The following is a 6,771-nucleotide window of genomic DNA, read 5'->3' on the forward strand; positions in this document are numbered from 1 at the left end:
AATCAATAGCAACAGCAGGAGAAACAACAACAATAGCATTAATAACAGAATCAACAGCAACAGCAGGAGAAACAACAACAATAGCATTAATAACAGAATCAACAGCAACAGCAGGAGAAACAACAACAATATCATTAATAACAGAATCAACAGCAACAGCAGGAGCAACAACAACAACAACAACAGCAACAACAGCAACAGCAACAACAGCAACAGCCATAGGCCTAGCAACACAAAGCAACATGAACGACAAAAACAAGTTCCGAGTGTCAAGTATCGATACCAGCCCAGTTTACCACAGATACGCGGGACGATAACTTTGCCGCAAACGTGTGCTCGCGAACTGAGATTTCGCCAACTGCTGTATAAAAGGATCGCGAACTCCCGGACATTCAAAACTTTTTTTCTGGACTTGTTTAACTTAAATTAGGCAAGTAATTATATGTAATGAAACTATCCTGCAAAGGATGCGAGCATACTAAGAGTGTTATGAACTTTTCCAAAGTTACAGTACGGTTTGTGTGGAGGACAACATAGTATTTTTGCCGACTCTCCTCTGTGTGTTCAATATTGTAGGTCTACAAGTTCAAGGATAATAATAATAATAATAATATTGTTTTGGTATGCAAGAGCATGTTTTACTAACTTTACATTCAAGCTTCTTTTGGCACGTTGGTTAGAAAACGTGTCAATATTTCACGTTGGACAAGTGTACAAGTTATCACGTCATATTATGCTCAATTTTAAAATTCCTTTTCAAACATGTAAATAAGGCATCTGATAAACAACTTTTTTCGTGTATGATTTGACAAGATTTAATTGTACAGGTGAGTGTAGGAAACCAAACCCCGGAATAACACTTGGGATATGTTTAGATGAGCGCATCATATTAATCTGTGCATTATCGCCCACAAGTGGGCTTTTGGTGGGGGGTGGGGAAATGATCCAGTTAGTGACAGGTGTTATTTCTCGCCCCGCTTGGAAATACTATGCAGGTGGACAGGGTATAAACTGTAACCTGTTACGGGTGACAAAAGTGGGCGCTGGATAGGCCTATAAAGCAGGTTGACAAGCACTGACTAAGAGCATCCAGACGAGGAAAAACTGCAACTGCGAAACACGATCGCTTAGTTTGTTCCAGGTCTGGCCTTTGAACAAAACGAAGAAAATTGTAATCTTCCATACCCCAGCGTTGGTGTATATATAGGTTCTATATTATTATGTGTATACTCAAAGTTCTTCACTTCACAGCCACTTCATGACAATTTTGGTTTTTGTGTGTATTTACTTAGGCAGAGGAGGAAAACGGGGCCAGAGTGTGGACGAACGTATTGTACCGGGGTCCACATACCGACTCCTCTTTGAGCGACAAAACAGTTGCACGGTAAGTCGAACGAATTTTTTTCTTTTCCAACTGCTGTGCGTGAGTCTTTTAAACTATGTTTTAGCTCTAAAAAGTTTTTATATAGAGTTTTACAGCACTTGTGGCACAGAAAGGTCTTGAGTGCCTCAGATTAGAGGTGTTACTGGGGAGTTATATACAAAGGAAAGATTGATGAGAGATAGGGACGATATAATATAACGTAATACTATTATTAGTATTATTATGTTTGATTGGAAAGAACGAGCGAACTACACCAGAGCCCCCGCCAACCACACACTATACGTAAGGTTATAGGGGTTTCAGATTAAACGACTCGTTGAAGTCAAAAGTCGAATGCAGCGTCTTCCGAGATAGTAGTTTACGATAAAAGCGATAGTTTTGAAAGAGGTTTCAATATTTATTAGACACGGTTAAAAAGTGCACGTTGAACAGGTTACTTTAACTTTGAAATCATCTTCATGTGCTAATCCTTTTTAGTTTAGTTAACATTTTGTTAACATTATGAGATGTTCATCTGTGACATATACAGGTACATATTATTGCTCTGATTTTTAAAAAAAGGGAAAAAAGAGAGAACGAACAAAGTCTCTGCAGAAAAAAATACGCTATTCCGTCACCCATTGAAAACTACGTAATCACAAACAAAATCTTTATGAAATGTTCCTTCAACAAGGACGAACTGACGGTGTGACAAGTGACTATTGAAGAGTTGTGAATACTTCTTAGAGGCATGTTTCTAAACTCTTGTTGGCTCCACCTATGACCACACCTCACACTCGTCTAGTATAAAGTATTTTTCTATTTATCTCAACGATTAGGCAAGTCTTGTTGTGACTGGAAATAGACAAGAAAACTCCCCGAAAACCGTTTCTTTTCCAAATACAGTCGTGCCTCCTACTTTAAAGACCACCTCTCCAAGACAATCGCCTGTACAAATGACCACTTCCTACACTCTCCTCCCCCCTCTCCTTCGGAGCTTCTTTACACCATAATGAAACTCTCCAAGAGGACCACCTGACTAAGATGATCATTTCTGCCCTCAATAATGAGATATCGACTTGCACAGATTTGACTGTACACGTTTACAATTACTGTTACTGAGCCCATAATTCACGAGGATCGTAGGGGCGCTGTATGATAGAGAGCTTCATCAGGTGTCTCCTCTTTTCACTGGGGTTTTTTTTTGCAAGCGCCCGAGTTTGGGTGAAAGATTTCTCTGTCCGCCCCTCAAGGTTTTTGGTCCACTTCTTCCTTTAGCCTACTTTCCTCTCCTTCTCCTCTCCTGCGCAGTTCCCCGAAGAATCGTCTAGGATATCTTGTTACAGTTTTCTTCGCTTCACAGTTTCACAGTAGATAGTAGGTCTAGATAGCAGCTCATGCGTTGCTTCACTCTTCTGTTGACTTCATTTGAGACGTGATCAGTGTTTGAGCAGATGCCAAAGTGTTGTCTAAAGCGTCTCAGTTCAGCTGCTAGGATCTTCCTCTGTACATGTACTTGTGGAGAAAGTTAGGAATGAAATAACAGTTGTCAGCCCTGCCGTCTCAGGTCCTATGAAGAGTCGATATCCTTGTGCCATTTCCTTCAACTCTTTGTTAAGCCTCTCTGCTCTGTTTCTTAGTGCAACCCAGTTTTGAGAAAAAGAACCTTTATTGACACTTCGAAGGGTGAATGTTTTTTCGTGTTAGTCGAATACCGTGTAATTAAAAGTATTATTTGACTCCATCAACAACTGGTAAGGTCGTGGGTTCGAATCCCGGGGGGGGGGGAAGTTATGTCCTTGGGAAAGGCACTTCGCACAAATTTTCTCATTTCAACCAGGTGAAAATAGGTACCCGCCATAGACAGTGAACGTTCTTGTCAGTTTGATAGTGTTTGAGCAAATGAAATCTGCAGCTTGCACTGTATGCTTCCCAAGAATGGTTTTGAGTGTTCTCAGAGGGTCTGCTGGGGTAACAATGGTTGTGTGGCACACAGAGCATGGATATGCGCTATATAAATGCGATTATTGTTATATTATTATGTTTCGAACGTTTAATAAAGGAAGGGCTTACCTAATTGCGTCCGCCAACTTTCTGTTAATTTCTGGCAAAGCCACCCCTGCGCTTTGTTGAGAGTAATAAGCTCTTGACCTACTTATGGTGTGACGAGTGAATATTGAATAATAATAAATGCTTCTTAAAGGGTTTAATAATTCTGTTTTGTTTTTGTAAAGTGTTTTACGGCGCTCGCAACTGCATAAGGTCATATGAACGCGCGGGACACACCTCATATTTTCAGTTGGTAGGAAATTTTGAATTTTGCCCAGGTGGCGGCCGAAGCCTACTCTTATCGATTTTAGACCACCAAGGGATTTTTAACGTGCGCAACTCGCACACGGGCCCTCCGAGATTTTTCGCCCTTGTCCGAGAAGGCTAGGTGTAGATCTTTCTTACCAGAAGATCAGGGTTGTGGCTGAAAGACAGCAGTAAGAAGAAGCGAAGCAGTACCAGTAGAAAGGCTGCAGAAAGAATCAGGAGCCCAGAGGAAAGGGCAAAGGAGGTGAGGGGGCGGGGGCAGAAAGAGGAGACGAAAGCAGACGATAGAATATTGCTAGAGAGCAGGAAATGAGGTGAAAGGAGGCAAACTTAGAGAAGAAAATTTTTCGGTCGCTACCCGGATTAGAACCTGGGACCTTTTGAATGAGAGGCCAACACCTTAACCTCTAGGCCACGAGAGCCCCCTTTTATAATTCTTGTTGGCTCCACTATCACTCTGTCTCATAATCGTCCTGTACAAAGTATTTCGGTGTTTACCTCAATGGTTTTAGATGTCACAATAGTCTCTAATTTAGGTTAGCTTGAGAAAATTAGACAAAAATCAACTGTGCGTAAAAACCACTCGGTATTTGTCTGACCATGCCACGCTGCGAATAGTTACGAATAGCGGAAAACGTGAATGTTGAATAGTGAAGTCAAAAGGGCACAATGTCAACTCTTCTGTTTATCTTTCATTCAGAAAGGACACCTTATTAAGTCATTCTGCTCTGAGTACTTTTAGTTATCTTGTTTGCTTTACAAGTCGGTAAATAAGAGACACGAAGGATAACAATAAAGTTCAGATACGTTATGATAGGCTGTCGAAAGAGAACAGGTAGGTCACGTCAAATCGTTTTGTATCTCACTGTAGGCTATCGATTTTGTGAGGCATCGTGGTGAAATCAGGCGCTCGTTACAATAATGAAACTATAGAAACAAGCATTTTCGGCAATTTTTACTGAATGTTTGTTTTTTGACTCAACACCTTTTAGGTCCATTTTAAAACACATATCTGAAAAAAAACAACAACCCGTTGATTTATTACAAAAGAATTTAAATGTGCAATTCCCAAGGACTCTTAAGCTTTGGAAGTCACGGAACTTTAACGGCCATTTTCTCGCTAATTCGCGTTCTGAAAAGAAACAAGCTCTACGTCCTTCAACCTATAATATCTCGGCTTCTAGTCAAGACAGATGGGTACTTTTCTCATCAAAAGCAAGACAAATGAACAAGCTTTAAGATGACGAAAAGAAGTCCACATGCCCCCAAACTGAAGAGCGCCTCTTTTCACCGCGTCGTGGTACATTTTGTCTCTGTGTATACATTGTACTTACAGAAGGATATACAACAGTCCTTGTTAACCTAGTGGGCGATTTGGTCATTTCGGTGGGCTGTGGGGGATCACCCAGGTATTGGCAGTTGTTACTAATAAATTCGCCCTCTTGGAAATACAGTCATACTTGATTATAGTGCCCCCCCCCCCATTCCCACCCCCCTCCGTTATACTGCCAGATGCACTTACCTCCAGGTTTGTCTGACGTACGAAAAAGGATGCCGATATAAAAAGGTTAACCCTGATTTCACGGCTTTCCAGAAATCTTGACCTGCACCAAACATTGCACTGCCTATAAGAGAAGTCTGGTTTCATTGGTGTGTATATTTGTTTGGTTATAGAGAAAACTCTCTGTGACTTTTAAAGAAACTGAACTAGGGGAAAAAAGTTTACCTTCGATTTTCTTAAAACAGTAATTTTTGGGATAGTCTCCTTGGGCTTAAAAGCGACTAAATATCATATGTGTGCCTTCACAACGCCATCCGACTACTGTCTGAGTTGTACAGTCCTTATGGAACTCGTGTAAATTTGCCCAGCTATACCGCCAGTGAACTGACCGCCACACACGGCGCATGGCATCTACTGTTTGGCTGCTTCATAATCTATCTCCCACACCACCTCGTACAGGGTGCCCATTGAGGGATCGGCAAACTGATCGCCAACCTATCGCCCGATTCGCAGCCTGAAAACAAACGCGTTAAAGTTTGTTTTTGAGGTTGCAAATGGGGCGATCGGTTTGTGCCACGATGGTCGCTTAGTGCCCTCAATCTACCCCGATCGGTTTGTGCCCTCAATCTACCCCGATCGGTTTGTGCCACGATGGTCTCAATCTACCCCGATCGGTTTGTGCCCTCAATCTACCCAGCCCCGCCGACCAACTGAAGCCAACCGATCGTGCCCATGGGCACTGGGTATAAGCCTGTCGGCAAAATATCTGGTGTCTCCCATAGATGTAGGTGTCGCTAGATATCAGTCCAGTGACCCCAAGGCAGGCGGCACTGTCTTTTATTTTGTGAGGACATGCGTTCAAGTCGACCTAACAAGTCTGAAGTGGCCCGAGGATTGCGGGCATCGGGAAAAAGGTTGGACATCATCAGGGACCTTTAGATAATGAAAAAATATTATCTAAGCAGGCTTAACATTTTTAATAATCTTAAAAAACTGTCTCTGGGAAGAAACAAAAGCATAAACAGCTCTTTTGCATGCCAATGTGTATCTAAAGTGGTAAAGTAAAGTAAAAGTTGTTACCGCATCCGATTCGGACATTGGGGATTGCCTTGTTAATGAGACAACTTCCTGGGCCTTCGGCATATTGTGATAGGGTGGTCAGTTCCTTTACTTTCCCACTCGAAGTAGGCACCCACTACTGCTGCGTGGACAGGATGGGGCGAAAATAATCCGTGTCGAACCGAAGCTCGAACCCGAACTTTCCACTTCGGAGACGAGCGCACTAACTGCTCCCCCGCTGTACCCTCAAGTGGTAAAGGTAATAATTACGGTATTTTTTAGCGAACTACTTTAACGGAAAGGTTAAGGCTGCCAAAATCTAAAGGTTGAATTGAAAATGATCTGACAGAGGGCAAACAATGTCAATTGCGACTCGCAAGGCACGCAAAGATAGCATATTTGTAATGTAGTCAACTATACGTATGTGCATCTGTGTAAATTGTAGGTTAACAAATTTTACGAGACTGTGGATTCATGCATGCATGTGTGTGAGTGTTTGTGTGTGTGTGTGTGTGTGTGTGTGTGTGTGTGT

The 6,771-nt window shown here is 42.1% G+C and overlaps 1 protein-coding gene across 1 annotated transcript in view; it reads left to right on the forward strand.

Moving 5' to 3' along the window:
- Nucleotides 1–391: 391 nt before the first annotated feature.
- LOC101848268 (high-affinity choline transporter 1) overlaps nucleotides 392–6,771 on the forward strand; it is a gene marked incomplete in the record, with an annotated part of 53,715 nt that continues 47,335 nt past the window's right edge. The window contains 2 exon segments of the mRNA XM_035973949.1: nucleotides 392–572; nucleotides 1,293–1,384.

This window comes from Aplysia californica, unplaced genomic scaffold (genome assembly GCF_000002075.1).
Source record: "Aplysia californica isolate F4 #8 unplaced genomic scaffold, AplCal3.0 scaffold00037, whole genome shotgun sequence".
Taxonomy (NCBI): domain Eukaryota; kingdom Metazoa; phylum Mollusca; class Gastropoda; order Aplysiida; family Aplysiidae; genus Aplysia; species Aplysia californica.